Here is an 8489-nt window from a genome sequence, read left to right as displayed (position 1 = left end):
AAGTCAATATGGGTGTCTATTTTGCTATATCAAAATATTCTGACAATATTCTATTTATATCTTTATAAGATTTCAGCTGAAGCAAGCAAAGCATGCTTAGAGCCAACACTGCCACAGACTTCAGGATAGACCTGATGGACACTTGAGATACACTAGAGGGTCAGCAGTCTTTTAGATGTAAAATTCACAAATTACTTTTTTAAAACTATCTAATTAGTAGCTAGACATGTAAACAAGCCATATGTCTAATACATTTGTTCAAAGTTGCAAATTTATTTTGATACATATATATATATATATATAGGCTTTATTATTCATTAATCATATTAAAAATTCTTTCAATATCTATTACTGAGTCCTTTTCGTCACAATGTATCCCTCTGTTAATATCACTCCCTAAAATAAAATTTAGAGGTAATATTCTCCTGGGTTTGATTTTACAGGTTTGGGTTTTCTCCCAGAACAGCTTGTATTGTAACCTCTTCTTATTGAACATATTCAGATTCCGTGTCATGTATTCCTTTCTGTGTTTTGGTTGTGTTCAATCCAGGTAAGATTGTATATGATATTTTTTAAGGTCCTAGCAGTACAGCGGCCCTCTGTATGGGTTATTTCCCAAAAAAATCAGGCTTTTGAAGAGCCTGTAGCTGCTGTTAACATTTTTAGGTAGCTAACATAGCTAAAAAATCTGGGCACAATCCCATCTCTGCAAACATTAACTGTTAAATATAGAGGAGAATGGTGAGCATGCAGTGTTAGAACAGCTCCACAAAGAATATGCATACAATACTCAAAATTAAAATATTCTGCGTTCATTGGCCTTGCAGGCTAGATGACACTTAAGAAAATTTCTCCCATAATTCTCAAATGTTTGGTTTGTTTTTGTTTTTCATATTCACAAGGGAATTCTTCTTCAAGCTTAAGAGTATGTGCTGGGAAACTCAGTGACTTCAGTTAAGGCCCTTGAGTTCTACGACAAAAAAATAAACAAGTTAAGAATTTTGGGATATGTAATGGAAATTACTTTCTTTTTCCCATGAACTTTATCAAAAAGACTTCTAATGGTGTTGTAAAGTACGAACCAGTCACCTCGACATATAAGAATAATAAAAACATGCAACCTGACATGCATATTAGGAAGTCTGAGATGCTTAGAGATCTGAGAATGATGAGACTCCCTCTGCAATTCCATATCGTAATGAAATGAACATACGAGCAAAAATCCAGAATAACTGACTTCCAGCTAAGTTTCTATTCCCCATATATTTGAAATGTACCTCATGCTTATGCAGTACAACATTTACATACTTAATTTTTAAAACCCACAGCATTCTAGCAAAAATTTATTCCTGTCTGTTGCTCTCATGTATATGTAAAACTTGTTTCTCCTTTAACAAGGATTGTTGAAATCACAGAACTGGACCTGACAGTCAAAGATATTCTGTGTACACAGACCCAGGTGGTACTGTTAGAGAATAATCTTACTATAGGTCAATGCCAGTGGTTTATTTTCATCTGATTGCTATGCTACAAGGATGAAAACAGAAAAAAAAGAAATGAACACATGATTGTGAAAACAAAATGTTTCCAGAGACTGTGTTCTCCTGCAGTCTTCTGTGTTCACTGACATATATTTAGCAACATTTTGTCTCCATTGTAGCCAAAACTAGTTTATGACACTTTGACCACTTCTCCTTTGGGAGAGGATTACAATAAGTTTAATGAGACTTATTATTCTCTTCCCATCCACTGTGCAAAGAGAATATTACTGCTGCATATGGGAGCTTCTATTCCAATAAATCATTTAGCCCTGAATAGCTACTAGTAAATATAAAAGCCAAAGATTATAATTGAAAATTCACTGGGTTTTATGAAGGACTAGGAAAGATATAGGTCTAGTGGCAAGGCACTAACTCTTTGACTCAGTCAGAGAGCTTCTCTGCAGCTTTTTATTGCATTTAGTTTGGGCTGTTTCTTGCTAAAGGGGAACATAAAGGGCATTACCAGGTCTGAAAAATTGTAGTCAGTTCAGAGTTACCATAATGGTACCATACTAGTGGCCACAAAGACAGCTAGAAAGAGCTCAGGTCCTGGTAGCATTTTCACAGGGACATTGTCTTCCAGCTGGTTCATTTGACATACTTGTAACAGAATCTGGTACAAAAGGAATATTTAGGGGGCAAAACCCCTCTTTGGTAGTTCTGGGCTTTCTTTCAGCCTGTAACTAACTCCAGTTACAGAAAGTATACAGTGAAAGATCAAAGTAAGAGACACTAAGTGAGCCTGTTGAAATGAAGTGTTACAGGCATATGTTCCTCATCTCACAGCTCCGTTGACTGGGTGCTGTAACAGCTGGGATATAAGAAAAATGTTTCAGGCAGATTCAGCAGAGGAGCCTGTACTTCATTTGGCCAGCTCAGAGCTTGTATCTCACCAAAGGACTGCAGCAGCTTGGTGGAGGGATGCTTTATTTCAGCAAATGAGATACAAGGAGTTTATTCCTGTTTTTACGCAAACCTGCTCAAACCTCACTGGGTAGCAAGTAGCCAGTGTGACCGACAAGTCACTGGCCTTAGGATGTGCCTCTTGCTCCCTGCTCCCAGAATCAAAAGCAGTGTGGCCAGGGGCTGCAGAATACAGGTCCTACCCTGCCCTCTGCTCTCTGAGTAAGTACAAGGTCTGCTCTTGACTCGTGCACCTGGGCCACCTCAACCCCCACTACACCCTGCTCCTCTGCTTTTGCACAAGAGCTGGTGACAGTCTGAGAGTATGATAATGAGCATGATGTGTCTCTGATTGCTAAGCAAGCACTGCTGCTGGTGAAGTCACAGCAAATTAGGGTGATTTGTGCAACGACTGAGTTTGACAATTAATTTCTTTCCCATCAAGAGTGGCATGGCCAAATGGGTAAACTTGGGAGCTGGGAGAGTGAGTCTCCTACTTATTCAGCCACTCATTTTCCATATGCCCTACAGCAAAGGAAGCATCTCCCTCTGCCCTTTCCAATTCAGGTCTGCCCCATGGGCAGTGAGCAAGCACCTTACACAGGGATCTTTGACAAACACAGCTTACAGACACATGGTGTTTGCACTGGTTTTGCTAGTTTTTAGGAGCTGAATTGAATTATTGCATTTTTCTCCAGAGGGAACATTGTAGTTGCATAAAGATCTGTTTTGTAAAGATATTGTGTACTGGATGCTAAAGATATTCCTACCACACCTGGTGTAAATATGTCTGAGAAACCATCAGTCATCACACTACTCCAATATAGCTACTTATTATAATTTCTGATGCTGTTATTCCTCATATTAATAGCCTTTAGTACATAGTAATATTTGGATTTAAAAAAACGCAAAACAGGTATGCACATGTGTATGTCTGTATCTCCATGCTCTAATATCTACGTTTGCATTGATAGTGCTGCCCAGACTTTCCTATCTTGGAAATGCACTGCAGTGGCAGGAAGGATTTTAAAGTGCAAATGCATGTACTTGAGTTGGTTAATTTCTGTACAGTATTAAATCCTAAGTGTTAGAAGCCATACTGCTTATTGGGGTTTTAATAGGAACTTACAGGTGAACATAAAGAAGGATAGATAAGACAGAAATTATAGAAGCAAATACGGTCCAGATATTTAGAAGATCAGAGAGTAGCTCATGCTGTGTTGTAATATCTTTTCGGCTTTTTGCGGATCCTCCGGACTATTATATGACAGCTTAGCTTCTCACCAAGTAATATTAATCTCATCTTAATCAAGGTATATTGGTTTTCAGCTTAAGACTGAAGAGAATTATTTAACAATATGGCTTTTTAAAAAATGGTTGAGTAATTCTCTGGCAGAGGTGGGGAGGGTGAATCTTTATCTATCTAAAGGAAGTATATTTTACCCCCAAATCCATCTCTGCCTTGTTGCCTGAAATTAAAATCTAATTACAGAGTCTCAGCACACTTTCTTTCCGGGCGGAGTGATTTGTAACATGTAAATTTGAGGCAAGTTTGATTTAAATGCAGTCCAAATCCTGGTTTAAAAACAATTCTGTTACCATAACTAATTGAAGCATGTGACTAGCACAGTGAGTTCTCCTTTATGCTGCTCGGTTCAGCCTCACACGGTACAGTAAGTGATTTGGCAGTACTGTACCCACACCACTGCCAAGAAATCAGCAACATTTACTTCTTGATTTCTGAAGTGAATCTGTATTTTTCTTGAAAGAAACCTGACCATATTTCATATGCCTGAAAGTAAAATAACAACTGGGGTTTTATGAAAACCTTTTGTACCTACAATGCTACTTAATTCATTAATTCCCAAATTAGAGGTGGGCTCATTTGTACATGGTTATAAACCAGGTTTTATATGTTTGCTTACATACATTTGCAACATTAATATACATGGTGTTAGCCTTGGCCCTCATATAATGTAGTCGTCACAGAAAACAGAGCATTTTTGGCTTGCATGCAGATGCAAAAAAGAGGTTGCAGTCAGAGAGTTATCAAGACACTGTGTAAGTTTCCCAATATAAACATACCAGTTATTTCACCCTTTGAGGCGATCCTGCTTCCTAAAATCAATGGGACTTTACATTCCTTGATGTGACTTATTTTTTAATCTCTTTAGTAAAGCTGACAGTTTTTGCTAAAGTGTAATAAATTGCTTAGCAGTGATTTCTTGTTTTCACAACTGATATCAGAAACACAGGGCAAATTTATAAGATGCAAAATTAGTATTTTTGCAACCTGTTTTTAAAAGCCAACTTACAAAGAATGTATCTTCTATTTAAATGCTATTTTAAATTCTCTGTCATTAACTGTAAATTTTTTTGCCTTTTATTATTGTTACCTTAAGCAGTGTCAAGTTTTTTCCAAAGAATAATATATGCAAATGAATTTACTTTTATACCAGAACAGCATGTTTACATTATCTCAAAAGCAAATCAAAGGAACATATATCAAAAAGTACAGACAGGTGAGGGAATGAGTTTTCCCTTGTGGTAAGGACAAGGTGTATTTCAGATCGCCTATATCCTCAGAGGGTGTTTATAAGTATAGACAACACACACTGTTAACTTAAAGCCAATTGAAAGAGCAGAGTCTGTTCATTCTGCTTCATGTCTCATGACAATTTGAAACTTTCTGTTAATGGTATTTATCCATGATGAGGGCAGGGGGGAAAGTCATGAAAATCTCTTAGCAAAGTAGACCCAAACATTCTAGATGAGGGCCTTAAAAGTTATTGTCCAGATGCATGATTTTAGACTACCGTTGAGGGAAAAAAAAGAAAATAAAAAGAAAAATTGTACATTATAAAATGAGCCCAAAGCAGACTGGCACGGTAGTTTGGGAGCTTATTCAAGACCTGTGCAGTGAAGATATTCAATAAAGCTGTTAGCTACGTGTCTTGATATCAATTCTCAACACTTTATATCCTAAGCACTTTTATTCAAGGAGAATCTGGCAATGAGGGACAGAGATCAACTTTCCAAGTTGATTAGTTTGGTTTCTTTGACTTTATGGGAAAGACCTACTGAGTTTTCTGTTCCATGACGCTGCTTTTCTACAAAGGTAATGGTAAAACATCAATAAACGTCCTAAATGATAGTGACAGGCATAATCATGAAAGCAATTCATAGACAAAATGTACTGAAGTAATGCACCAGCAACCCCAATAAAAATGCATTACCCCCATTCTTACAGATATTGACCTTTAGTTTTCATGTAGCTTCTAGAATCCCCCTAAAATTGTTTCCTTTCACTCAGTTGAATCTGGACATTTTAACACAATACTTAAAAGCCGAAACAGTGGAAAATAAAGTGTTTGATACAGCACTTTTACAGAATGGGCTGATTTAAATGCATGCAGTTATACTGATGCCTTTCCTCAAAATTGCATTAATGAATCAGGATACTATTTCTCAAGGTACCTAATTTGTCATCATATTACCGTTGAAATACCAATGGGTTTGGGAGTTCTTGAGTCTGACTTCAAGTAGAAGCTATTTAGATTTTTAAGGTTTGGGAAGAAAAAATTAATGACATTTTTTTAATTGCTGGTTTTCATTAAATAACAATCCTGCCCACAACCCTAGAGGTGTGGATGCAAACAACCCACGCAGAAGAGAAAGCAGCTGCTGGGAAGTTGTTTTGGAGAGTCCATCTCCATTGTGAGATAACAGCACAGGGCATGAGCCACAGGAAGCTGGAGGCCAGCAGAGAGATCCAGGCCCAAAAAAGGAATGCCAGACTGCCCCCCGTTTGTCATGTGGAAATCGTTCTGTTTAGCAAAGCTGATATGGACTCTGAATCCTAGTGATAGAAATTTAAGTACCTGTTTCACTGGAACAGTTTCAGAAGAAATTCAGGTTATAAACGTCAGTGGGGAGCTAGCTGCTTCTCAGTTTGCTGGAGCAGAGACGTTCGGCTTCTCTCCCATTAACCAGGTTCAAACTTACCCTCCATTCTTGTCTAGGGGCAGGAAAGGCATGTGCAGCTCTTCCCCAGCAACTCCCTGCACTTTGTAGACACTTAAACACAGAGCAGGTGTAGCATGCAGAGGAAGCAGAGGTTCTCAGATGAGCTACAGGCAGTTCTGCAGAGATTACAAATGCTTGAAACTGCGCTCTAAACCCAGATCTTCATGACCATGTTACTGTAGTCCAAACAACCAACCTATTTTGGAGCACAAGTTTTAGTTTCATTGTTATTTATATATTTGTATCTTGTCCTTAGAGATTCATCAGTTACAAAGTACAGTTCATATCCTTTTTCTGTTGAGATATCATAATTACATTACATAACATTAGAAAAAACAAATTCACACTGCCAACTGCTATAATGAACACTGTGCTGACCAGTTTGATTTTAAAATCTTCTCTTCAGTCATGAGTTTCTGAAAAATTTATCTTGTCTAGAAAACTATATGACATAGATTCATATCAGCAGATGGGAATAATTACTCTGAGTATAATTAATGCAATCTGAAGGGCTTCAACAGTCATGGAGTTATTATGTAACTGCACATTAATTAAATGATCAAGCAACTACTCAGTAATTTCATGGTGATTTGTGCTATATAAGATATTTGCCCTGCACAAACAAACAATGCTGTCATACAATTCAGAACGGATGTGAATATCTGCATGTTGATACTGAAATATATGCCAGATTTTTATGATGGTTTGCTCCCGAAACGGTGACTGCTTCTGAGCATATTTTCTGTGAGCATGAAGATTAAGAGGCACAGCTATTTTTAATGAAAGTGTATATTCATATATACATAAGCACTTTCATGGCCAAAGATGTAACTATTTCACATTCAGGCTTGAAAATATTAAAGACATGAAACATAAGGATGCATATCTGGGTCCTAAATTTAAAACCCCCGCCGTGGAGAAGTTTCTTCCCAAACCTGATCTGATCTGTACACAGGGTGGAGTACATGGGCTAACTTGTGTTTTACAGTTCATGGGCTGCAAATCCCATGCTGCAAGCTAATTTGGAACTGCAAAGTGCATGAATACTTGGGAGCAAATCTTTGAAATCCAGTGCTCTACACTGTGGAAAGTCATACAGTACTAGTAAAATCTCTTCACAGTTTTGAGAGATGGGGGGCTAAATGAGTCATGGCTGAATTTCATCTTTGGCAGACCAAATTCTATTATGAATTCTTAGTTGGAGAGTGGTATCTATTTTGGTGTACGGCAGTGGTTGTTATTGTTTTTTACTTTTTCATGCATATTAGAAACAGAAAGAGTCCCAGGTCATACTTAAAATGCCTGTACAAACCCAAAAGATAATGTTTTGATTCTAGGGGGATAATTGCACGCATTTTTAATATTTGTTACACCTATGTAGAATAATATATGTGAGATGTTATCTGGTTTCCTTTGAATCTGTTCCCCAAAGATGCAAGAGATCATACAACTGCCAGAGGCTTTAACTTTTCTGGCTTTGGTGTTACCTTGTCCAAGGGCTCCAGAGAGGAGCTGAACCAAATGTTTCCAGGATCCTGACAGACCATTTGCTGTTCACAATGCTTTTACTCACAATTGCCTGACAGAGAAGTACCAGACATGGGCAGGGCACGGGGACAGGTATGTCATGTGTGTTCGTGGATGAGGTGATAGGAGCACATCTTGCTCAAAACTGTAATAAGCAACAAAGTTATGCCCAGTAGACCATGAATAATTCACATACCACATAAGCTGAGACAAAAATGTGTGAAAGGTGTCAGAGGAAGAGGGTTCTTTTCATTCAAATACAGTGTAAATAGGAAATATTTTTGGAATATAATTTGGCAATGCTTTATGTCATCTCCACTCTAAGTTTTGCAAGAATTTTTTATAAGGTTGAATTTAGTTCCTGTTGCATGCAGGCATGAGCACAGAGCTTGCTGATCTGAAACTAATGCCAAACGTGGTTCTTAAGTTTTGTGCCATTAGCTGTTGAATCGAAAGGGCAAAAGGAAAGGGCAAAGGGCAATTGGAAAAGGC

This window comes from Corvus brachyrhynchos, unplaced genomic scaffold (genome assembly GCF_000691975.1).
Source record: "Corvus brachyrhynchos isolate BGI_N302 unplaced genomic scaffold, ASM69197v1 scaffold213, whole genome shotgun sequence".
Lineage (NCBI taxonomy): Eukaryota > Metazoa > Chordata > Aves > Passeriformes > Corvidae > Corvus > Corvus brachyrhynchos.
The sequence above is the reverse complement of the archived record's forward strand: the minus strand, read 5'-3'. Positions refer to the sequence as shown.